At 38.9% G+C, this 27722-nt stretch overlaps 1 protein-coding gene and 1 long non-coding RNA gene across 2 annotated transcripts in view; both read left to right on the top strand.

Moving 5' to 3' along the window:
• LOC140158506 (substance-K receptor-like) overlaps positions 1-27722 on the top strand; it is a 201988-nt gene that overhangs the window by 19151 nt on the left and 155115 nt on the right. The gene's annotated exons all lie outside the window — the stretch shown is intronic.
• Positions 726-27722, top strand: part of LOC140158197 (uncharacterized) — a 29763-nt gene continuing 2766 nt past the window's right edge. The window contains exons 1-5 of the long non-coding RNA XR_011859718.1: positions 726-827; positions 10905-11091; positions 14885-15021; positions 16346-16459; positions 18738-18787. This is a non-coding gene — a long non-coding RNA (uncharacterized lncRNA). The remainder of the gene's footprint in view (positions 828-10904; positions 11092-14884; positions 15022-16345; positions 16460-18737; positions 18788-27722) is intronic.

Here is a 27722-nt window from a genome sequence, read left to right on the forward strand (position 1 = left end):
GTGTATTTGCCAATTCATCAAAAAGAATCGTCTACAACTGGTTACGGGCTGTAAATATATGTAAATGAGACGGGCACGTGTATAAACATACTACATTCATCAAATATAGTGTACCCAAAAAATTAAGAAGAAGACATATGCGGCCTGCATGTATTGAAAGTGACATTTTGCCAGGCTATTTGTTCTTCTTTTCCGGTCTTTACAAGGTATATAAATAATATAACCGGTATAGGCTCATCATGCATCACCGGGGGTGCCACAGGCATGGGACATGGGCCAGTATGAGTTATCTGTCACTCCAAACTTTCAAACGAAATAGGTTTCTATGGGGTTGACCCATAATTTTCATGTCAAAAAGGGGAGGGGCATTTGAGGTCTGTAAAGGGGTGGCCCTGAAAATTTTTCATGATTTGCATCAGCCCCCCCCACAAGTGTTTGTGAACTATTGGGTTTTGGTCTAAATGGTAAATAGTTGTACCAAATGGTAATGGGACCAAGTGGATGTAGTAAAATCCAGCCTATTCTCATATTAGTACATGTTAACCAATGGATACGAGAAAAAGATAGTATGCATTGCCCATTGTGCTAAAATATATTGTAGTCTCACATGGTATTCTGGTAATTGATGAACAAGGGATACTAGCATACATTTACACTGTACCATGTTTGCAGCGGTTCCACACACGTTAGGGAGCGTTTTCGATGAATATTGGGAGCCACCGAAAATCAAAACATCATGTGACTGCACTGCTGGTGCTGTTTATGATGCGATGATAGGAGCTATAATTTCATGATTTAGTCATGACATTTCATGATTTTATGAAAAGGTAAGAGTCAATGTAAACCCCGGCCAAGACGTGTCGGGTTTTTTTCTTTTGGCGTACTCCATATAATACGCTATAATTGTATGGAAACAGAATGTTTCGTCGATCATTATTCGTGGTCATCATGCCAGTCAGTGCAGGCAGTAGTACGTACGTGGGTCAAAATTCGGAACCATTTTCATCGTTATGTTTCGGAATTTTGTCCTACAAAACGCTACAGTATAACATTTTGACCCATAAATATAAGCAGAAAATGGGTTTAAGATTGCAAAAAAATGAAAAAGAAAAAAAAATGTAATTATAAACATGTTAAATCATAATCACCAAAATACGTTCATCAGTGGCATAGACTACTCTGGCATAGTCCTAAAAACATCTGCATTACCATGTATGTCCATGCAGCGTAGTTTCATGTTATTGCGTAGTATAGTATACAAATACAACATGTTTTGAGGGGAAGTAGTCAAAACTACTGGTCCCGAGGTGTTGGATGATTTGACTAGTTCCCGACGCGTCAGCGGAGGGAAGTAGTCAAATCATCCAACACCGAGGGACCAGTAGTTTTGACTACTTCCCCGAAATGGAACATGTTGTATTTGTTTTACTATACCTCATAAATATTTTCACTATCACGGTAAAATCGTAAACAAAAGTCAAAACACACACCAATCAACGTGCCGGCAGGCATGGTAAATAAGCTTAATATTTTGCTTACCTGATTTAATTGGAGTATTTCTGTTCAATCAATTTACAGTTAGGCCTATATTATTCTATTCTAGGTTTCTTTTTAACACTCCATAAATAACATTTTGTTTCATAAAACGTCAAATTCGCGTGTTATTATCCATCGGTAATCTCGGCAAAATAACTGCAGCAGACGTCATTTTCACGATTAACGCGTCTTCAGAATTGCCGTTGTGTAGCATAATGCTAACGTCTGAAGGAACGGTGACGCGTGGGGTCGAGACACCGTGTGGTAGTAGGGTGCGGAAGTTTTTACTACTTCCCCGCGTGCGCGTAATTGCACAGGCGCGGGGAAGCAGTCAAAATACCGTACTCGGACGCTGGCGTTATTAACCAATAAGATGTCTGGATTACCTAATAAATATTTATGAGGTATAGTAATATAGTATAGTAGTACAGGGATCTATACGATGATTCTTTTTTTTGGGTGGATCACCGTATAGGCATTTTACACGTAAATTACTATGTGTGCACCATGCAATTGAAAAGCAGACCGGTACTGCACAGTGCCGCTGGCGCTGGTTACCAGTTGTTCTCGTCTAAAGTTAATTTTTTATTACTTCCGTGGTCCGGGTACGCGCTGGTGAATTGTGATCGCGTAGACGTGACAAGGTCGCCTAATACGCACCGGGCTGACGACCAATGGTTCAATCGGCTTGTTTATTTCTTTTGTGTGTACGCTCGTCTACGCTTGGCGCACAGCTTGGACCACGGAATTGAAGTGTTGGATATGGGCGGGATGGATAAACAACATCTACACCCGGCTTTCCGGTCCTAAACAATGCAAGCCCTGCTAGAACAGATAAACATCTCAAAAAATCTCTAATCATCCTTAAATAAAGACCATTATTCAAAATGGGTGATTGCATTACAAATCTGTAAAATGTGTTGAAAGCAGCATTTATTTCTGCACATTTTGACACCTCATTTGTAGAAAGTGACTAAATATTGATGTCACAGCGTACATTTAAATCAATGTAACCCAAGATTTGAAAGTTGCAGTAAATTGTATTGATTTTGTATTCAGCATAATGGAAGGAAATCTGTGTAATGATATCTGGGGCGTTAGTATGGTCGTTGGACATTTTGACCCGGAAAAAATTGGTACAAAGCTGATTTTTGCACCAGACAAGCAGAATACATCATAAAACATCATATCCAAAATCCGAAGAAATCCTCCTTGGGGAATTTGTTTTATCCAAGATGGCCGCCAAAATGGCTGCCACAACATATAATTAGCTGTATCTTAGCTTCTAAAGCAGATATGATGATGATTTTAGTGTCTTTGAAAAGGTTTAAGAAGTCAGAGAATCCAAATTTGTGCAAATCTAACACACTGATGTCTTCAATCACACTTAAATCCAAGATGGCTGCCAAAATGGCCGCCACAACATATAATTAGCTGTATCTTAGCTTCTAAAGCAGATATGATGATGATTTTAGTGTCTTTGAATAGGTTTAAGAGGTCAGAGAATTCAAATTTGTACAAATCTAACACACTGATGTCTTCAATTACACAGAAATCCAAGATGGCCGCCAAAATGGCCACCACTACATATGATTAGATATATCTCCGCTTCTGAAGCAGATATGATGATGATTTTAGTGTCCTTGAATATATTTCAGGGGTCAAAGAATTCAAATCTGTACGTATCTAAAACACTGAAGTCTTCATCCACACTGGAATCCAAGATGGCCGCCACCACCACATGTTATGTTTAGGTATATTTTGGCTTATGAAGCAGATATGATAATGATTTTAGTGTCTTTGAATATGTTTAGGTGATGCAGAAGTCAATTTTGTATTTATCTAAAGTACAAAGTCAAGTCTTCACTCACACTGTAATCCAAGATGATCCTCAATATGGCTAAAATCAAATATGCTTAACTGTATATCTCAGCTTCTGAAACCAATATAATGATGATTTTAATCTTTGAATAGGCTTTTAAGAAAATGTAGGTTTTAGGGGTTGCAGATTTCAATGTTGCAATTACTTAAAACACGGAAGTAAGTGCTCAGTAACAATAGAATCCAAAACAGCTGCCACCACATGATTTTCTATATCTCAGTTTCTGAAGCAAAAGAAGCTATCTTCGACTTCAACTGCAAGTATAATCGCCTCAGCGTTTTGGCAATTTTCTCCTCTGCAATCTCCACAATCTGTGACACCTTTAAATCCCTTTTTGCGACAGGAACATCCATTATTTCCACAAGGACTCCTGGTGGATAGTTTACATTTGTATCATACAAACTTAAGCAAGCCTTGTGGTGCTGTATCTACATCCGTAAGGACCGGTGCTAGTACGGTGTCAGAGAGTTTCCAAACCATTGATTTGGATCCAAGTTATTGTTTGTGAGCTTTCCCCAAAGTATGACCTGCAAAAGAACACTCAGACTGTGAAAATACGCTGCTCTTTTTAACTAGTTGGAAGCTTTTGTGGACCAAGTGATGCTTTATTTGATGATACCATATCGCCATGAATTAAGCGAACCGCAGACCGTTTAAAGAATCTTCTTCTCTGCCACCACATAAGACAACAAATAATCTGATGCCATTTGTACCAATCTGTTCTAATGTCGCCTCAGGATCGCTCATCTAGGATGATATCTGCTGCAATTCTTCTTATCTTCCGAAACAAACTTGTCTTTACATGTCCAAATGTTGCAGAAGTGGAGTCACAACCACTCCATGCAAGGATAAACAGGACCTGAGATGGAATGTCAATACTTCACCAATGTTGTTAATTAGGTCTTGAACTTTCCAACCCACCGATATCAGCTATATTCTGGTCCCCAGTGGCACTTCTCTTCCTTGTCTTGAACATGGAAGGAGTCTTGAAGGGTACATTCCACTATCAATGTGTCAGCATCTCCGGTACTATTGTCCACCATCCATCGACTCAGCTGCGAGATAAACTGGCATTTGTTCTTATCATATTCAGCTCACAGAGTCTATGAAGGTTCTCATCATGACCAGCATGACCTTCGTCTCGAATAAGAAGAACAACAGTCAGTTTATCTCGCTGCTGAGTCGATACTTGGAAACCAATGGTCAGATCGTGCACAGATGACACAGATATACTTGTCCTTTTGATGTACCACTGAGACCAGACTATGGCTGATATCTTATCTACTTCCATTCAGAGAAGAAAGGGTAGGTGGTTTGGAAAGTTCAAGACCTCCTGTTTATCCATGCATGGAGTGGTTGTGACTCCATTTCTGCAACATTTGGACATGGAAAGACAAGTTTGTTGAAGAAGATAAAAGAATTGCAGCAGATATCATCCTAGATGAGCGATCCTGAGGCGACATTAGAACAGATTGGTACAGCTGACATCAGATTATTTATTGTCTTATATGGTGGCAGAGAAGAAGATTCTTTATACGGTCTACGGATCGCTTAATCCATGGCAATGGTATCATCAAATAAAGCATCATTTGATCCACAGCTATCTACATAAGCTTTCACCTACTGAAAGAGCAGCGTATTTTCACAGTCTGTGGGTTCTTTTACAGGTCATACTTTGGAGAAAGCTAACAAACAATGACTTATTTTCACAGTCTGCGGGTTCTTTTACAGGTCATACTTTGGAGAAAGCTAACAAACAATGACTTGAATCCAATTTAAAGCAATGGGGCTGGAAACACTCTGACATCGTTCTAGCACCGGTCCTTACGAATTTAGATTCCACATAGCTTGCTTAAGCTTGTACGATACAATTGTAAACTTTCCTCCAGGAATTCTTGTGTAAATAACGGATGATCCTGTCGCAAAAATGGACTTAAATGTGTCACAGCTTGTGAAGATTACACAGGAGAACATTGCCAAAACGCTGAGGCGATTATACCTCTAGATGAGAACGAAGACAGCTGCTTTTGTTTCAGAAGCTGAGATATATATTCACATGTGGTTATTGCGACTTGCACTTCAGTGTTATAAGCCCGGGTTTTAAGTAATTGCAACAATTCTCTGACCCTTAAAACCTACATTCTCTTAAAAACCTATTCAAAGATTAAAGTCACCATTTATATTGGCTTCAGAAGCTGAGATATTTAGCTAATCATGTTTGATTTTAGCAATATTGAGGGCCATGTTGGATTGCAGTGTCAGTAAAGACATATACTTATGAAGATAAATACAAAATTGACTCCTAAAACCTATTCAAAAACACTAAAAGCTACTAAAATCATTATCATATCTGCTTCATAAGCCAAAATATACCTAAACATAACACGTGGTGGTGGCGGCCATTTTGGCGGCCATCTTGGATTCCAGTGTAAATGAAGACTTCAGTGTTTTAGGTACGTACAAATTTGAATTCGTTGACCTCTGAAATATATTCAAGGACACTCAAATCATCATCTTTTATGCTTCAGAAGCGGAGATATATCTGATCATATGTGGTGGTGGCCATTTTGGCGGCCATCTTGGATTTCAGTGTAATTGAAGATATTAGTGTGTTAGATTTGTACAAATTTGAATTCTCTGACCTCTTAAACCTATTCAAAGACACTAAAATCATCATCATATCTGCTTTAGAAGCTAAGATACAGCTAATTATATGTTGTGGCGGCCATTTTGGCAGCCATCTTGGATTTCAGTGTGATTGAAGACATGAGTGTGTTAGATTTGTACAAATTTGAATTCTCTGACCTCTTAAACCTATTCAAAGACACTAAAATCATCATCATATCTGCTTTAGAAGCTAAGATACAGCTAATTATATGTTGTGGCAGCCATTTTGGCGGCCATCTTGGATAAAAAGAATTCCCCAAAGTGGATTTTGGAGGATTTTGGATATGATATTCTATGATATATTCTGCTTGTCTGGTGCAAAAATCAGCTTTGTACCAATTTTTTCCTGGTAGCCACTGTTTTTCCTCTTCAACGACCATACTACGTAGGTAAGTGCAACTTTCAAATCTGGACCTCACTACTTTTAAAAATTGACCGGTGACATTTTATTGTTTTCTGGGCTATTGTGTCAATTTACTGTCAAATGAGGTGTCAAAATGCGCAGAAAATTCTGCTTCCAATGCATTTTACCAATGTGTAAATGGCCATTATTTAGGAGGGGTGGGGGTTAGTTACTTTTTTTGAGATGTTTATAAGATATACGCATGCATACTCGCGAGCTATTTATGCAACGTGCGAGCAATGTAGTGTAAAGCATGTTTTTCTTGACTTGTTATTTTGCGATAATGACAAACTTATTTGCATATTCTGCCTATAAATTTGTCAATAATATACTCTGCAGTTTAGTGCAAGGACCTATTAACTTCATTATGTCTTCAGAATCTCTTGCATCCTATACTTTGTACATAACCTGGCTGTCTGATAAATCTGATGTGTATCGGCTGTCCGATAAATTTGTGTATCGGTCTGTAACCTCTTCATAGAGTTCATATTTCATCTAGTTTATATATATACAAAAGTCACCATGTATGTCTCTTTTGGTGTGATTTTTTGCCGTAGTATGACCAAAAATCACTTTTAACCAAAAACACATTTTTGACCAAAAATCACATTTTTGAACAAAAATCATATTTTTGACAAAAATCACATTTTTGACAAAAATCACATTTTGACCAAAAATCACATTTTGGACCAAAAATCACATTTTGGACCACCAATCACATTTTTTGGACCAAAATCACATTTTTACCAAAAATCACATTATTTACCCAAAAATCACACATTTTTACCAAAATCACACTTTGAGCAGAAATCACACTTTGAGCAGAAATCAAATTTTAAGCAAAGTTCTACTAAAACTCATGTTTTTTTTACTAAAAATGTTTTTGACCAAAAAAGATTCTGAAGACATAATAATAATAAAATTGGACGGGTACTTTCGCATGATACCTGAATTTATTGATCTCGCTATCGGCGTATTATGCAAAATATAATAATACCTTTAAGAAGAGTAAAACTACATGCAAGCATATTTTTGCTGAACCATGAAATGGTATCAACCTATATTAGTGTATGTTACTTACTTGCTTACTTACTTAATACTTCCTTACCAACCATTTGGTCTGAAATGGACATATCTTTAAATGCCACTTAAAGAGGAAGGAGTAAAGAATATAATAAATATTTCCTAACATCAGAGGTCATAAAGGGGTCAAAAGTCAAGTTTTCAAAAATGCTCTAATTGAGCTGATATTTAAATGCAATGATCTTTATGACATTCTAAACATGTTTAAAATAGTTTCAAATTCATTTAAGGTCATTAAGGGGTCAATAAAGGGGTCAAAGGTCAAGTTTTCAAAATGGTCCAATTGAACTGAAATTTAAATGCAATGATCCTTATGACATGACATTCTAAACATGTTTAAAATATTTTAAAATTCATTTTTAAAAGGTCAATAAGGGGTCATAAAGGGTTCAAAGGTCAAGTTTTCAAAAATGCTCCAATTGAGCTGATATTTAAATGCAATGATCCTTATGACACTCTAAACATGTTTAAAATATTTGAGGTCATTAAGGGGTCATAAAGGGGTATACATGTACCACAATAGGCTGCCAAAGCCCCATGGTTCAGCTATGGGGCGGTAACCGCTCTAGTTAAAGTTAAGTGGTATCAGTATTACACATACCACTGTTTAATGTTTATGAAAGCTCAATGTCCTTACAAATGTGGTAGTATTTAGCTATAGTACATACACAGCTTAAAAATGTAAAAACTATAGCCAGGGCAGATTTAGAGGGGCGCGCCTCTATTTTTTTTTGCAGATTGGCGCCTGACTCTGTGTATTTTTGCAGAGCGGCGCCTGACTTTGTGTGGGGCGCCGAGCCACGGTGGCGGCGCACCCCCTCTATGGAAAATTTCTGGATCCGCCCCTGATAACCTTCTAATATGAGAATTGTCCTCTCTAGGAGAGATTGAAAAAAATAGGGCGGGGCTCGCCCAGGTCTCCCCTATATATGATTTTTACCCCTAGCTCATGGTGGAAGAATTGAGGCTGACACTTTGTGTCGAGAACCGCACACCCCAAGAACTGCAAAAATGAAGTTTAAGCTGTGAATTTATTTACAATATTATTTTATTTCAATTCAAAGCATATATATTCCATATGATAGTGGGCAGTTATTGAATTGAAGCCGTATAATAATAAAGATGATATCATCACTGCTCTTCTCCATCCGACTCAATAGCTCAGTTGGTAGGGCATCGGTCCGGTGATTCAAAGGTCCCAGGTTCAGTTATGTATGAGGGCGGTCAAGTTTGTAGAACAAGGTATGCTACTTTGTCGCACAGTAATGAATTGGTCTCATTTGAAAGCTTGTTCCTTCAAACCATTATTGCAGCAGTATTCGATGTTTGCATCACTGTATATATGGTTAGGACACCCTGCAGAAGAAGCCTATCTCCTTGAATTCTACCAAAATGGTCATCATAATTTAATTTGCTCCCTACGGAGGTGAAAATTCAAATGAAATTCAATTTAATGTGCAGTTGCTGTAAATGGTGATAAAGTCGGTGGTATTCAACAGCAAAGAAATAGTCCTTCGAGTTCAAGGATGGCATGAGCGTCCTTGAAGATCATCCAAGGTCCAAAAGATTTCAGAACACCAAATAGTGATATATGGTTGTGCGCCCTTGAATTTCAATTATCAGAAAAACCCATGCATTAATTCCCAATTTAAGCATTAAAATGAGCAGAAATTTGCATACTTTTAGCCAAATTTGGATTGATCATGATTAATTATTAATTCCTGCTAGTATATATACCACAGATGGGAGAGATGAAGTATAAAATGATTTTAAGCAGCCTTTTCTTTACAGAAACCCTGGCACGATTTTGCCTGTAAATTAGGTAATTCCCAGACATCATAGGCTTCGAGGTACAGTCATAAAAAATAATGTTGGTCAACCTATATTTTTACCCACCCAGAGGGATCAGGCTGGCTAATTTCAACCGTCATAGCTGTCGCTAAGAACCGAGTCGCTCCTGCAAAGAATAAATGATGTTTTCTAAAGGCAAATTTAGTACATATCTCTATATGGGGATTTATTTGGTGGTGTGAAATCTGCATTGGCCTGTGTGTATGAGTCTAGCTGGAGCAAACTTTGATTGAGCCCTGTGCTGAATAAAGTTTTGATTTATAAGCATTTGCATTCATTGTGAGACACTTTTGATTATGATTTATGTTGTTTACTAGCTAAAATTGCAGAAAAGGCACCATTTACTGGTAATGTACCAATTATGGTAAGGTGTCGAGTTCTGACCCATAATGGGAGATTTTGTGCATGTTTAATGTGTGCACGTTTTGTTTACAATCATAATGTATGCATGATATGGATATGCAATGTCATGACCGACAGTGCGCAGAAAGCATCATGAACTTATCGTGAACTTGTGCGCTGGAGATCATGAAATGAACGCCAAGATCAGGTAAGCTTACCTTGTACATGTACAAGGTGCATGGTTAAGCTTTAATTAAGATTTCACCTAAAAAAATTGACCATGTAATCATTATTGACAATTTTACCCTCCCCATCAGGGCTCATAATTATTGCACAACCCCTTATATTACTATAGTACACTGAGTTTGCAGGTATTAAATCGAAGCCCTATACTAATAAAGATAATATCATCACTGTTCTTCTCCATCTGACTCAATAGCTCTGTTGCTAGGGCATCGGTCCGGTGATTCAAAGGTTCCAGGTTCAGTTAAATGTATGAGGGGCGTTCAAAAAGTTATGCTACTTTGTCACACAGTAATGAATTAATTGGTCCCATTTGAAAGCTTGTTCCTAATTCAAACCATTATTGCAGAATCGATGTTTGTATTCATTGTGAGACACTTTTGATTATGAGTTATGTAGGTTAATAGCTAAAATTGCAGAAAAGGCACCATTTACTAGTATTAAATGCTAAGGTGAGTTCTGATCGCCCATAATGGGAGAGTTTGTGCGTGTTTACATTTCATAGATGGATTTACACCCATGTGTGCACGTTTTGTTTACAATCATAATGTATGCATGACATGGATATCAATGCAATGTCATTACCGACAGTGCGCAGAAAGCATCATGAACTCATTGTGAACTTGTGCGCTGGAGATCATGAAATAAACGCCAAGATTAGGTAAGCTTACCTTGTACATGTACTAGGTTATAAGCTTATAAGATTTCACCTAAGACCCATGTAATTCAACATTTATAACTCATGCGTTGGTCATGTTTTAACTGCTTCTGCGTGTCTGTCTAGCTGCCTGGCACTCTTGACTGCAAATTCAGGAAATCCTAAGCTTTTAATTTCATGTTTGTTTGTTTTTATGTTTGTTTGTTTGCATGCATGTATATATACATGCGTGACTATAGACCTTGGATTGATGATGAACCTCGACAATTTGTAGTGGCTAGTGGAGCAGAAGGTAGAGAAACACAAAGAGGATCATCCAGAATGTCATTGTGGTTGTTGGGAGTGGATCGACTGCTGCCTGTTCTAATGTGGGATATGCGTGTCATGGTAATCACAATGCTATCTTCAGTAGATAGCAGATATCAGGTACACAATGATTCTGCTTGAAAATAAATTTTAACCAACTTTCTTGCTCAAGCTAAAAATAAGTTAATTTACAGATAGTCTGAAATAGGAAACAATCATCAGACACATGCTGCTGTCTTCAGATTTCACACCACCAAATAGACCAAATAGCATTATGGTTGTGCTTCCTTGAATTTCAAATCAGAAAAAAAACATGCATTCCCAATTTCAGCATTAAAATTATAGCAGAAATTTGCATAATTTTAGCAAATTTGGATTGATCATGATTAATTAGTAATATTAATTCCTGCAAGTATACCACAGATGGGAGAGATCAAGTATGTTTTAATGATTTTAGTAGAGTATACTACCCTGCTCAATTTTGTGTTTATTTTTGCATTTTTCTCAAAAATTATAGTGCATTGGGGACAAGTATTTGGGTATGTATATTATAATAAGGAGAAGGACAACAACTACTGCACTGGAAATTTTATTTCAGCACAGACAACAGTTTAGGAGTTATAATCAAAAATAGGGAAAACCAATATTTGATCAATAAATCACTAAGTCCTTGCTTTGAGTTGCTGAATTTTCTGTACAGTAGTTGTAGTCTTGCCCCTATAATAAACATACCTTACTTAATTGTCATCAATTGTGAGCACTATAATATTTGAAAAAAATAAAAAAATAGGCACAGCATTGGCCAGGGGTGTAGTGGGTAATGGAAGACACATTCGCTCACGCCTCGAATTTGAGATTTATCAACACTAAGATGTATTCTTTCACTTGAAACTGGTACAACTTGCTAATATTTACTCGTATTTTTGCTTGATTTGTTTCACTCTTATCAACTCTAAAAAGTCACATGGCTCAAGACAGCATAGTAAATTGGCGGAAATATGAGTCAGAAATGCTAAATGCGAAATATTGGGATTACGCGATTTATGTAAGCATGACGCTGGTGCATCTCTCATGCGTATGTTCAACGCAGACTAGGCGATTCGGTATGTTGTTCACGCCAGCAAATGTGGTGTAAACAAAACAAAAATTTGCAGTCAAAATGCCACTAAGATTTTTTAATTATTTTGAATTTTGGCGCACTGAAAGCAGACATTATAGATTTATTGGTGCAAAAAGATGCATATTTAGACCATGCACCAGAAACAGCTTTTACAAGCGTGAAAGTCTTACCGCTTTAAAATATAAGGATGTTTTGTGCATATAATTTTGACATTTTTTTTATTAAAACATCGATTTCTTAGAGTTCACTTTTGACAATATTGCACGATTGTTGTGACAAGATAACGGTGGTCAATATAATTTTACCCAGCCAGAGGGATCAGGCTAGGGCTAATTTCAACCATCATAGCTGTCGCTAAGTAACCGAGTCTCTCAGCTGCAAAAAAAAGTGATGTTTTCTGAAGGCAAATTTAGTACATATCTCTATGGGGATTTGTTTGGTGGTGTGAAATCAAAAGGCTTAATTGCTGACGTCGCCATGCAGTCATATATGTACTGGTACAGGGGCATTGACGATGAATAAAGAACCAAACAAGAGAGATGAGATAGCTCTGATGAAAGTGTTTTCAAAATAAATCCATTGACATTTGGGCATTCCAGGGTGTCTTCTAGATGGGGGTCCCAGAATCTTCATGCTCAGAATGAGGACCAAGACAAGTTTCATCTAAATGTAGCAAAAGGTGATAGACATACATTAATCACTGGAATTATGGGCCAGATTTTGTAATTATAAGTACACATATTAAGAAATAAAAGCTGAGACTATTATACCTGATATATGAGGTATAATAGTCTCGGATAAAAGGCATGAGTTTTCATTGCTCTTGTCCATTTAACCGAAATGCGGCATATATAACAAATTCAAAACTTTTTCATTTTAAGGACTTGATGAGACAAAAAAACATGTTGAATGATTCATTAAAAGTTTTGTGCTACTTTTTAATGTTTGAGTAACTATAATTGTGAGTTTTTGCCTCGATCGTTTATCTGCAAAAATTGAACTCTGGATAGTAAAAAAAAACCACCAAAAATTTGTTTCATATAGTGATGTATGCATGTGGGACATGGTATATAAAAAATGTACTGTACCGGTAATCTCAAAAACATTTTGAGAACATCAAACTTGGTATAATGATAGGATATGGTGGCTTCATGTGCTGTATATTTTTGTGTGATGTTATTTGCATATTTATAAATATTAATGAGCTTGTTTGCATATTTGGCCTAGATTTTCATTAATCCATCGTGCAGTTTAAATGCAATAAAATGATCAACTTATTTATGAATATTAATGAGCTAATTTGCATATTTTGGCTACATTTCCATTAATCCATTCTGCAGCTTAAATACAAAGGCCTCATAACATGTGGATGCTTAATTATCACCATTGTTCTAGCCAGATTGTACAATATATTGGAGAAACCATACATTCACTCGGTCGGACATCCAGGAACATTGTCCCTTCGTCTCTCTTTGCACAAGTGTGCGATTTGCACAGACTGGTTTTACAAGGCTATTTCCCTTTGAGACGCTCAGCCTGACCAACAAAATTAGGAAATACACTAAATTTGGTACAGATGTAGAGCCTACAATTGAATACTGTTTAAGTGAAACATTTCAATATGAGTTCAGATATGTTAAAAAATGTACTTTTTATGTCAGTTTAAACACAATTTTTTTACCCAATGTGTCATAATTAAAAAAAAATTACTTCCTTGAGGAAACCTTGCAGCACATTTTATCTTCACATTTATACCTAGCTGCAATTAAGTTTGCCAAAATACCAGAGATGTCAACAAGTCATTTTTTGCAAGTCAAGTCCAAGTCACAAGTCCTTTTGTCCAAGTCCCAAGTAAGTCAAGTCATTTTGAAAAAGTTGCAAGTCAAGTCACAAGTCATCAAATAACAAGTCAAGTCACAAGTAAGTCACAATTTGTCACAAGTCACTACAAGTCTATTCACCAGTTGGTCATGTTGTGATTTGTTGATGGGTATTCAATATGGCGGAAATCAAATTGAGTTTCGGAGTACAGTACTAACGAAGTCTGATGCACTTATCACTATAATAGTGAAGCTTATTACAAGTTTTAGGCCTAATATTCACAAATTCTACCTGTACATCTATAAATTTCAATTTACAGGAAAGTAACCTCAGACTTGCGTTGGCGACAAGTCATTTTTGTCAAGTCCAAGTCCAAGTCCAAGTCATTTTGTCTAAGTCACAAGTAAGTCAAGTCATTTTGCAAAGTCCCAAAAATAGTGACTTGAATCAGACTCGAGTCCAAGTCACACGACTCAAGTCTACATCTCTGCAAAATACTGTGAACAAATGCATATCTGCCAGCATTTAAAATGAGGAAACTCACACATACCTAAATAATTATCTTCAAAACTGCTGCCAAAGAAAGAATAGTATAAGGTCAATCAAGGATATGTACTTATTCCATAAAAGGATTGCTTTATAACATCATAAATACTAGAAATCGACAGGACACAACAAAAATACCTGCATTTAACATTTTCCAAATAAGTTTGTGCTGGCGATAAGTAATTTTACAGATTTTCAAAATAAGTTGTTTTGTCAAAACTTTGAACCATTTTATGCAATATCCTGTATCTTCTGTTAGAAACATACAATTTTTAAAAGCTAAAATTGAAAGCTAAATACACATAGTACTTAAAATAGAAAACAATCAAAATCAGTATTAGGCTTGGATTATAAGAAGAAATGAGGATCGAGGATCTTACTTGTTATGAAGATTTTACTAAGCTTTCAAAATGTTTTGTATTTCAGAAACAACAAGCTATTTTTGATCTGGCATTTACCTGTATGGTCATAGGGTGATCTAGTCAGCAATTTTCTGCAAAATCCCACTGACTCTGCTTTCTCTGCACTGGCTGCCACCAGCTGACCTTCAATTTTCAGAAAGTGTAAGTTTCAAAGTGCTAAGAAGCTCTCAGGTCAAGAAAGAAGGACCCTTTCAAAGATGTATGTTTTCAGGATTAATCAGGAATTCCTATATATTGTCAGCCAATTTTGAGGCTTTAAGGCCAAATTCATGTCTTCTTTCCTGATTTTTGGGTGGATTTTCAGGGATTCTTCTTCGGGCCTACTTACTTCAATGGGGAAGCATTTATTGGTGCATATTTATTGCAATTTTCAAACTGCCTTTGATCAAATGCTTCAAGTTTACTTTAATGTCTATCATATCAATTTGGTGGTGTTTTCTTGCCTGTTTAGCTTCATAAACCTGGTGATTTGTGACTATTGGGTACTGAAGTTGGGTTATATTGTGGCCAATTGAAACTGATGTAGCGACATTGCAACAAGCATAGACGCATTATGCCGCAGTAAGGCTTCACAATTTCCTGTTCAAAATTGAGAAAATCATATCCACCGATGGTTTGAACATATAAAAAAAGTGACTGCTGTGTGATTTGCTATAATTTTCAAGTTGTCACTGCATGAAAATTAGTTGATAAACTTAAAATTGCACCATTTTTGGTAAGCTTATATATTGTTGGCATATAGTAGTGCTCTACGGACAGGCACAACGCCTAGACGTTGATCCACAAGCCTCGCACACTTTACAGGTTGTCGCTGACCACTACGGCTCCACATCATTCCATAAACCATTAAACAACAAATCAGGGACTTTACTGCTTCAAGAGTGCATATAGACATTCCACAAATCACCTTCGCAACCAGGATCAGCTCCCCGAGTTCCGTACAGGTTACAACGATTAGCAGTAAGTTCCTGTCCAGGGGAATTTCAAGCTAACTCATTTTTCCATGTGAGCATACTAGGCACTGCCAGGGTTCGAACCCGCAGTCGTACCATATATAGTCGAACGCCTTATCGATTGAGCTAACTTGACTGCTGAGTAATCCATGCCCCTCTGATACTGTCTATAACCCTGACCCTGCCCATAAACCTAACCATATCCCTAGCCCTAACTGAATCATAGGCCTAATTTTCATCAGTGCTAACCATAATTTTCACCAATAACCCTATACGCAAGACTTGCAACCCTAATATTCATCATCATTTCTACAGGCCAGAGCTTGTAACCCAAATTGTCATTGTTACCTCTCTAGGCTAGGCTTCATTCTGTTATTTTTTGTGATAACCCAAGGCCATTTTTGTTTTATTTTGGTTGTTTACTCAGTCATGTTTGCAACCCTAAAGTTGTCTAGATGTGAATTTTCTTCTTGTGCTTATGCAATTTGTTTGTATTTCTGTTGTCTGTGTAGATTATTAACATGGCTGGGGAAAATTCCACCAATCTTGATTAACATGTTAGGCAAAAGCTGAGTGCTGGTGTGTGAGAATGTACCACTTAAATATTGGAGAAGAGCAACATGTGGGTGAGTGCACAATTTTTAATCATACAATTTGTAATTGCTATCAGGAAAAATTATACCATATATTAATTAGCTTGTTTGTATCTAGCCAAAACAACTTAATATAGAAACATTATGTTTTGAAAAATGGAAAAGTGGCATGTTACTTATACAATAGGAAAGGCTTAAAAACAAAACAATTAGATCCTGTTTCATGTCACATTCTGCTGTTAAATTAAATAAACTCCTCAAAAAAGTTTGGAAACTTTCCAAAACGGCTAAGTATCAGAAATATTTGAAATCTATTTCCGTATTATTGTTTCATATCAATACAATTGTTCTTTTCTGTATACAATGACACCAAACTTGTGATCATAATTTATTCCATGGTTGAGTAACTGTCTTTGAAAGACAAGGAGGTCTCAAACTAAATGTGCCAAATCTGCCATTGTCTCGCGCCATTTGCACCAGTATACATGAGAAAGGAATATCACACTGTTTCATTAAAACAATCGCCACTTACCTAAAATCAATGACGCAGTAGAGAGCCCATACGCTGCGTTTACAACAGCATTGCATCTCTTTATCGTGCTTCTTATCATCCTGGCCACATGCACGCTCCTGAGGGATAGCATTCCACTCTTCACGCAAGCTCTGTCCTACACCAGCCAAGGTGGTTTGATCTGTCACTCTGGTGCCCACACCCGACCCAGTTGGTCCTAGAAATGTCCGAGCTATAATTGGCTAGTCACATTCGTTGAATTCCTTCTTCTATATACAGGAAATTATTTACAACTCTTGCCCTGTGTGGTCGAAAGTGTTATCATCCTATAGAGCAGCGCTCAATCCAAGGTTTCGCAGAAATGGGACTACGACTTGCTGAAGGATGTCATCTCGATATTTGATTGCATTTAGATTTCCATTGACTACAACCAGTCTGGTCTCTCCGGGGGTCTCTCCTGTCATCGATATTATCATATTACCCTTGACATTGACATCCCCGGTCTAACGGAACTTAGCTTTGAGCTTGGAGATCATACTGCGAGAAACCCCTAAAGTTGCCGCAACTTGATTCGCTGGAGTTATGCTAGCCTCAAGCTGACCAATAGCTCGAGCCTAATATCCAGATCTGACAACCGGACCATGGTTGATTAGAACTCTCTTGCAAATGACCACTACGAAGAAGTGATCAGCAAGAGAATCGACTTTATGTTCTTCACCTGAAGAACTGTTAATCACATCCAAGCATTTTCATTCACAATGTTTTCACTGATATGAAACAACATGGAAATAGATTTCAAAAATTTCTAATATACAGCCGCTTTTGAAAATTTCCAAACTTTTTTGAGGAGTTTTCAGATATGTCAATGATGGAGCTATTTTGTTCACAAAATGTAATTTCCACTCTGTAATGTACACGTTTAAACGCCCAAACATGCCGACCGCTTAAACGGATACAAAATTAAACGGTAACTCCCAGCACTAAATTGAAAAGTAGTGGAAAATCAAGGAAATCACATTTTGCACTTTGATCAAAGCTCGCTATAGAATGCTACAACTCTCATTCTTTTGCTGTTAATTACGCTTACATCCGTAAATCCACAACTCCTCCCACAGTTTGCTAAACAAAGACAACAACCATAGGAGCATGGTGTTTTGCAGCTACAATACCAAAGAATATGCATGATACACTCAGGCTAAGTGCTCACACAGTTAATTTGGTAAATGTCTTGCTCGATCATTTCTTTCAATGCTTAGACAGATCGGGGAGTCTGAGGGGATATGCCCCACCAGAAGATGGGTTTTTTTCAAAGCGAAGTCTGATTGTTGAAGCCATTTGGCGCACATTTTTACCCCCATATTGAATAACACACCTCAAAATGTGGGTCAAACTTACACAATGCATGGAGTTTATGAGGGAGGATGCATGGTCCCCTCAAAAGTTGAGGGGGATGTGCCCCTTCAGAAGTTAGCCCCCCAAAATCATTTAATTTTTACACTATTCTTGGTTAAAATAGCACAGACCTCAAAATATTTTCTGAAGTTTTCAAATAAAGACTATAGTTGTGTTTACATTAATTATTTAAGTTGCCAAATTATGGGTCAGGGCACTCAGGGGGTATGTGATATTGTTCTCTCCCTCCCCCCTGGATTGATGCCCAGAGTAAAACACATTTTATAATTTTTGCCTGCCAGGGCATCACTGTATACTTGTTGTGTGTATATGGCACATTTTAAGAAACGGTGTGTTTTTAAATTTCTTGACAAAATTATTATACATTCACATGGTTATATTTTTCAGATGCAGATTGTTGTCTAACCCAGCAGTTTTGTCAAATTTGGATCCAGAAGGTAAACTTCTGTTTGATTGTAGTGCTCATTATTTTGGATTGATCATTATCAGCATCATCATCTTCTTCCATCATATCATTATAAATTTCATCAACAGCAGCTATAATTACATCATTATATCTCTGCTGTCATGATCGTCATCATCAACATTGTCATCAGCATCATCATACTTTCCATATCTTCTTTGTCGTCATCATTATCATAATACCATCATCATCAGGTGGTGTGCGTTACAGGAATAACTCGTCTGGCATGTTATTTTGTCCAATAAAAGAGAAGGCTGGTTTCTCAGTGCAGAGACTGGCGTCTTGATTTACAAAACCTGATTTCTTGATCCAAAAAGTGGCTATGCTGATCAAGGAACCAGGATTTTTTTAGATAAATATAAAAACATGGATGGTCTCAAATCCCTGCAACAACTAGTGTGGTATATCATATGGGCCTATTGGGTATAGCTATTGTGTATACTACTTACCATATACAGTAGAAATGTACCATATGTTCTATACTGTGGGAATGAATTTCGCAGCTGTCGATCGTAAGAACTTGTATGCGCGCCATTCAATTTGTACACTGAGTGATTGGAGCCTAACCAACAGGGCGTATTTAAAACAGTTATGGCGACTCTCCCTATCAAACCCCAGTGATTTTAATTTGTATTCATATTTGATATTAACATACTTGTTTGGTTTGTGATATTCTAAGACATTTTAAAATTTCAAAATAATCCTGTTCAATACATGGCCGATAAGGAAAATTTGTGATTGTATTAAATTTGTGGACAACACCTGATCATCAACAATTTCATCAACATCATTGTCATCATCTTCATCAACAACATCATCATCGTCACCATTATCATATATTCATCATCATCATCATTATCAAAATATTAACTTGACTGATGTAATACTTAAAAATGGTGAGCAAAATGTGAACAGTAAATAGGATTTTATTGCACATAAGACATGGAATACAGTGTTTTTCTAACTGGGTGTGAAAATACTGAAGTTGGGGGAGATTGTCCAAAACATGCTGACTATGAGCACAGCAAGTTAGAGGTTGATCTACAAAAGCCTGTGGGAATTGCCTTGAAGGAAGAAATAGCCAACATGTGTCACTTCTGGGGGGGGCAGGGTGGCAAGTCCCCCCCTGGCAATGCATATTTGGGCCCGCCCATTTGCCCCCCAGCGCAGGGCAAAATTATAAAGGAGTGAGAGAGATGGAAAAACTGTGAACAAAATTATCCATCAATTAACCGATTACATTATTTGGTAATTTAAGTTTAGTGTCTTTAAGATGATGCCTTTGTTTTAAGTGCACAGACGCGTTTTGTTCACACTATTGATCAGTATAAGAGTGAAAATAAGAGCTCTTTTACCAGGACTCAATTTGGGAGAAAAGTAAGTTGGGTTCAATTTACTCAGGATCTGGACTCACTTTACTCTAAAACAGAATTCGTTTTATAGCAACAGTCAGTATTTAAGCCAAAGGTCATACATTGTATCCAGTGGCATAGTTCAATAGCCTACAGTCAACAATAATACTCAAATTCTGACCTCAAAATTGCAGAGAACCCCATATTTGGTTCACCATTTCCTATTTTATGCATGGATTCAAACAAAAAGTGTAGCCTAGTATCATGACTTTCATTCTCAAAGGGCTTCAGTGGGCAAGTAACAGGTCTGCAAAATGAGGCCCCTAGCCTGTTGCTAATCAATATTTATGAGATTGTACAATCATTTATGAGATTGTACAATCATTTATGAGATTGTACAATTATGAGCAGTAGTACCCATGAGTGTAATTTCCCTTGCGGATTTAATAACGTTTTACTTGACTTGACTTGATTTGATCAGTGTCCCGTTTCCAAAATTGGGTAACTTGTGTTAGGCAGGTCGTCGGTCGCATTGCATACAGTTCTATTCAATGCAACACGCTTTTTGAGAAAATCACAATTGAAAATTCTGTTGTTGGATTTGGCTTCATACTTAATTATATATTTCTTGATAGAATTTCCAGGACAGGGTATTCTTTATAAAGAAGAGATTTGAAAGTTGCATTTTGGTGAAATTAACATGTCCATCTTTCAAGTAACATTATTTAATATGATGTTAAACTTACAGCTATGTATGTGAAACAACTTTTGTTTACTCTGTGGCTATATTATGCTGCAGTCTCACTATGCTTTTCTTTTTTATGTATTACCATGGGATTAGTGTATTGGTTAAGAACAACTAAGCTGTGAATAGATCTGTATCCGTCATTATTGTTCATTAGCTTTGTCTTCTCTCCACTTATCTCCATGCCATATCTGGTTGATGATATGTCCAGCCGCTTTACAAGGTCTGCCAGCTCTTCTTCGTTTCCTGCTAGTCCGTCAATGTCGCCAGCAAACATTAGGTTTGTGATTGTTTGGCCTCCTATGCTGACTGTTCCACAATGGTCTTCTAGTGCTTCAGTCATGATTCTTTCCAAGAAGATATTGAACAAGGTAGGAGATAGCAGGCAACCTTGACGTACGCCAACTGACGTGTGAAACCATTCTCCGATTTTGCATTGTGCAAGTACTGCGATGCTGGCTTTACTGTACAGTTGCTGGATTGAATTGATTAGATTCTGACCCATGTTGTAGCTCTTCATTGTGGCCCACAATGCGTTGTGCCATACACGGTCAAAGGCCTTCATGAAGTCAATGAACACATGGAAGATGACCTGCTGGTGTTGGTTGTATTTTTCACCCAGGACACGCAGATTAAATATTTGCGCCGTTGTGCTTCTTCCACTCCTGAAACCGGCTTGCTCCTCCGAGATAATTTCTTCTGCCTGTGGTTTCAGCCTATTCAGTAATACTTTTAGCATGACCTTACTGACTGTAATGTTCAAGCTTACCAACCCCCTCTGAGAGTAAACAGTATAGCGCCATCTATTTGGTTGCTAGGGTTACAACAAAGGTCACAAGATAAAATGGCGTCAACCATGAAAGTACTTGTCAACTTGAGTAGTGAAATGTGTCTGTTATTACAGTGAGTAAACAACCCCTAAATCTATTGGATCTTACATTTTGGCATTTAGAATGGGATGCAAGATACTTCAGCATCTAGTAGTGATCCAAGAGAGGTTTTGTAACTGTGAGTAACTGTGAAAATGGCACAAGAAATAACTGTTGTCACTGAATCGAGAAATCTAAAATAGCCCCTGCTCACTCATGCAGACGACCAAATATCGACGGGCATTGCATGGCAAGATTGGATCGAGGATATTGAGAGACAGTTTAGATTTTTCAAAATAACACAGGCACAAGACAAGCAAGATGCAATCATAATTTTCGGGGAAAGGAGATAGCTAGGTTGGCTAAATCTCTGCCAGACCCAGATGAAGGTGATGTGTACACAAAACTGAGAACTAAATTGAACACGTACTACCTTCCTAAAAAGAACAAACAACATGCGAGATACCTTTTCTCGAGCACAAGACCCTACCCTGGTGAATCTACTGCTTCAGACGGTGCGCGACTCACGAGAAAAAGCAGGTGAATGTGAATTTGGTGACAATCATGATGAGCGATCTTGGAACACTTAATTCTAACTGTGGACAATGCAAGGCTAAAGGAAAAAGCTGTGCAGAAGGTGTGGACACTCGCTCAATTTTGTCCGAAGCTGCGCAATTAGAGGACATACAAGCACAAATGAAAGCGATGTCTATGTCAGATACAGCCACGCTCGAGCCTAATACTGCCACTGTGCATAGTGCAGGTGCAAGAGAGCCTAAAGCACACCGTAGATCAAATCAGCAGCGCGCAAACAAAGCTAACGCGCGATCAGGAAAGCGCAAAGGAAAGAAAACATGCCGAAATTGTGGTGGCGCATGGCCGCATGATCCGCAATCGCCATGCCCAGCGCCAAACAAATGCAGGAATTGTGGTGGCGTTTATCCGCGATACGCAATCGCCGTGCCCAGCAGCAGGTAAAATATGTCACTCGTGTGGGCGGAGCAATCATTTTGAGAAATACTGCTATAGTTCATCTTCAAAAAAAGCAAACGCAGTAAGTGCAAGTTCATCTGTAGGCGCAGCAACAAACGCGCAAGAGGATGACGATTCAGAATACGTGTTCGCAAACACCAGCTCGCGTAAAAAGATCGGCTCCCTCATGCGACATGGTAATTGGCGGCGTAGTCCTAAAAGCCGGTATTGACTCACAAGCCAGTGTCAATATCATGGATAGCGCATCCTTTAATCGCCTCCGCAAGGAAACTAGTGCGCCCTCAACCAGCTTGCGAAAATCAAGTACGCCAGTTTTTGGTTATAATGCAAAAGCTCCCCTCCCTGTCATTGGTGAGATTAAAGCGCGTGTAAGTGTTGGAAATGCGCAGGTAACAACCAAATTCAGTGTTGTAGAGGGCAGCGCAGGCAATTTATTGTCATTTAGAACTTCATCTGAGCTTGGGCTAATTGAAATCACAAACAATGTCTCAGTCACAAACAATACTGATGACATGATAGCAAGTTATGATGATCTTTTCAATGGTATTGGTAAAGAAAAAAATGAGGTGATCAAACTGCACATAGATGAAAACGTGCAACCAAAAATCCAAAAACATAGGAGAATTCCTTTTCATGTGAGAAAAGATGTTGACGTAGCAATTGAGCAGCTACTCGATGATGATGTAATCGAGTGCGCGACAGGTCCAACACCCTGGATTAGCCCTGTTGTGATAGTGCCTAAAAAAGACAAATCAGTGCGTGTGTGCGTTGATATGAGGGAAGCAAATCAGGCAATACAGCGTGAAAAACACCCCATGCCTACCATTGAGGAAGTTATCACAGATTTGAACGGAGCCACTGTCTTTAGTACACTTGACCTAAAAGCAGCTACTACCATCAATTTGAATTACACCCAGAGAGTAGGTACATTACCACGTTTACAACCCATTCAGGATTGTACAGGTATAAAAGATTAATGTTTGGGGTAAACGCGGCCTCAGAAATCTTCCAAAATGCGGTAGCGCGTATGTTAGCAGGTTTGGATGGATGTCGCAACATGTCTGACGACATAATTGTTTATGGCAGTACGCAGCAGGAACATGACAAGAATCTTGCAGCGGTGCTTCAGCGACTGCGCGAATGTAACGCGCGCTTAAACAAAAAGCAAGTGCACGCCGCAGCACAAAGTACAATTCTTCGGACATGTATTCAGCGCAGAAGGCGTCACCCCTGACCCGCAAAAGATAGCGGCTATAGTCAATGCAGCGCCCCTAGCAATGCGAAGAGGTCATGTCTTTGCTTGAATGGCACAATATGTCGCCCGGTTCATACCACACTATGCATCAATCACCGCTCCCTTGCGCCAGCTAACCCACAAAGATATAGAGGAAGTGGGGAACCGATGAACAACAGTCTTTTGATAATCTGAAGAGCGCCCTCGCTGGATCAGGAGTAACCGTGTACTTAGAAAAAAAAAAAAAATCAACTGTTGTTGTGGACGCTAGCCCCAGCGGCCTAGGAGCGATGTTATGTCAAGAAGGTCACGTGGTAGCGTGACGCAAGCCGCGCGCTTAAGGATACAGAATCTAGATACTCACAAATTGAGCGCAAGCGCTTGGCGTGACTTGGGCAATTTTGCACTTTCGCATGTACTTGTTCGGTAGTGATTTTGTAGTATGTACTGACCACAAGCCACTTCTGCCATTGTTTAATAACAAGAACTCAAAGCCAAATGCACGCATTGAACTGTGGTTGTTAAAACTTCAGCAGTATGACTACACACTCGTCTATCAACCTGGGAAAGACAATCCGCCTGACTATTTGTCCAGGCACCCACCCAGTCACACCGACCCTAACCTTGCATCGCAAGTATCAGTATCTGATGAATACGTTCATTACGTATGTCATAACGCAGTTCCAAAAGCAATGACATACGAGGAAGTCGTCGGCGACAAAACATGATTCCACACTACAGAAGATCAAAGCAGCCCTTCTAAGTGGAAAAGAAAAGGACTGGAATGACAACGCGATCAGTGACTTTAAGCAAACGCCACGAGCTTATGGTATTGGACAATGAGGTCATCCCACGTGATACGCGATTAGTTCTACCGTCAGCCCTGAGAGAACGAGCCATCGATCTTGCACATGACTCGCACTCAAGGAATCGTTAAAACAAAGAAACTGTTACGTGAAAAGATATGGTTCCCCGGCATAGACTCCAAAGTTGAACACAAGGTTCATGGATGTGTCCCATGTCAAGCAGCGACAACGCCAGGAAAGATCCTCCTGAGCCACTACGAATGACTCAACTACCGGATGGTCCCTGGCAGGAAGTCGCGGTGGACGCTAAAGGGCCCTTTCCGACTGGTGAATACTTGCTCGTGATAGTTGATGACTTTAGTCGCTTTCCTGAAGTGGAAATAGTAAGCTCTACGTCAGCAAGATCGGTAATCCCTAAACTAGACGCAGTATTTGCTCGTCAGGGTATCCCTGAAATAGTACGCAGGGACAATGGACCGCCGTTCAATGGCAGTGAATTTACTAAGTTCGCAGAATTCTCACGGTTTCACTCATCGTAAATGTACACCGCCAGGCCGCGAGCAAACGGGAAGTCGAGCGGTTTATGAGAACATTGGTGAAAGCTATCCGGACAGCAAGCAACTGGAAGCAAGAGTTGTGGGGTTTTTTCGCCAATACCGTGCTACCCCACACGCGACAACAGGTGTTTCGCCCAGTGAAGCACTGAACGGCAGAAAGATGAGAACGACCCTTCCACAAGTCCCGACAAAGACTGTCAACGACAAAATTCGCAGTAGAGATGCTGAACAAAAGGGCAAAATCAAAGCAAACGCCGACAAGCATCTCCATGTGACTGAATCCAACATCAAAGTAGGTGATCGGGTGTTAGTGAAACAGAACAGAAAAAACATGCTCGATCCACCATACAATCCTCATCCCTTCATAGTAGTTGAAAGGAGAGGAAACGCTATAACTGTCCAAAGAGGTGAGGCAAGACTTACAAGGAATGTATCCTTCTTCAAGAGTCTCCCTGCAGACACTCCCATGAATCTAGAAATGGTCCCCACACACGACCCTGTGGAACTCCCAGATGCAGATACCCCTGCCTCAATGTTCCCTGTGACTTCTGATCAACCAGCAGCAGCTGAGACTCCAGCAGAACCATCTGTTGAATTGCAGCCATCTCAACTCAGCACAACTCAACCAAGACGGTCCACAAGGATCAGACAGCCACCCAAGAAACTGGAGAGTTATGTTACCTAGCGCTCTAAAAGCGTAACACTCTGTAAAGTGCATACTTATATTTACCCGCATAAGTAAAGCGCATGTTATTAGGTTGTTTTGGTGCGTAAGCGCATTTGGTGCGTAATCGCGCCATGTTCAAAGTTCCCTGTTTGAAACTGTTCTTTGAAAATTGATAGTTAAAGTGCACAAGACATGTGTACCAGTTGTGAGACTTTAAACTTTATCTTAGCACTGGAAAGATACCAAGTGCCAAAGTTTGATAATTTGAGCAAGTTGCTCAGTGTTGTTTTGGAGTTTTTTGGAACACGTTGTATTAATTGTTTTGGTGTTATAAAAAACAAAATGCAAAACAGGTCAATACAAAAACACCAGACTCAAAGTATGTTGATCATCTTCTGAGTTTTAATGAACATTGCTATTTAACCTGGTATAAACTTACAAGTTCATAGCACTATACAAGTTGCTTAACAGTGAACAATTTGTTGAGAACTCTTGAACTCACAAGCATTAACATTCAGTGTTTACAATAAGCAAAGTGACTTTTATCTAAAAAGGGGAGAGATGTAATGTTCAAGCTTACCAACCCCCTCTGAGAGTAAACAGTATAGCGCCATCTATTTGGTTGCTAGGGTTACAACAAAGGTCACAAGATAAAATGGCGTCGACCATGAAAGTACTTGTCAACTTGAGTAGTGAAATGTGTCTGTTATTACAGTGAGTAAACAACCCCTAAATCTATTGGATCTTACACTGACGTGACTGATTAAACTGATGGATCTGTAATTCTGGCATTGTTGCAGATTGCCTTTCTTGGGGAACGAGATGATGAGCGACTGAGTCCATGGTTTTGGCCAATCACCAGATTGCCATATCTTATTGCAAATGACTGGGAGGATGTCAATTGTCATTTCGCCTCCATGCCTGATGAGCTCAGCTGTAACATTGTCTACCCCCGGACGGGCCCCCGGAGCCTTTCCAATCTTAAGTGATTTAATGGCTTTCTCCACCTTTTCCTCAAGACGGAAAGTCATCATTGTTTGATGATTCCTGGCTTGTGGTTACACCAGGATCTCCATTTGTCTGGTGGTTGCATGTAAAGGTCTGAGCAATACTCTGTCCACCTCTTTAGTATGCCTTCTTCTTCTGTGAGACAGTTCCCCTCTTTGTCTTGGATGGTGTTGACTCGTGGCTGTCTAGGTTTTGTGAGGTCTTTGACAATCTGAAATGCTCTTCCGCTGTAGTTTTTCTCCAGGCTTTCCTCCAGCTCAGTACAGTGTTTCTGGATCCAATGAGTCCTTAGCTTTGTTCATACTTCTCCTGATCTCCTTGTACCCTTTGGTACCTGCTGGTGTATTCTTATCATTCTTTAGCTTCCTCCTTTTGTCACACATGTCCAATATGTCCTCGGTAACCCATGGTTGTGTTTTCCTGCGATGTTGAATTTTGATGTCAGCATGTCGGCACCGTCATTGTCATTGAGCATCAACAAGGGAGCAAACTTCCCACCAACTGTTGCTTTGAAGGAAGCAAAGATGTTGGGGTCCTTCAGTCTGTCCAAGTTGAACTTGATCCTGGTGCTCTTGGTCTTTTTGGTATTCTTTAGCTGGACTCGGAAGTTTAATATCACCATGTCATGGTTGCTTCCAATGTCTGCACCTGGGTAGGTCCTTGTTGTCTCTTTGTTGA

Source organism: Amphiura filiformis, chromosome 8 (assembly GCF_039555335.1).
Source record: "Amphiura filiformis chromosome 8, Afil_fr2py, whole genome shotgun sequence".
In the NCBI taxonomy this organism is placed as follows: Eukaryota; Metazoa; Echinodermata; class Ophiuroidea; order Amphilepidida; family Amphiuridae; genus Amphiura; species Amphiura filiformis.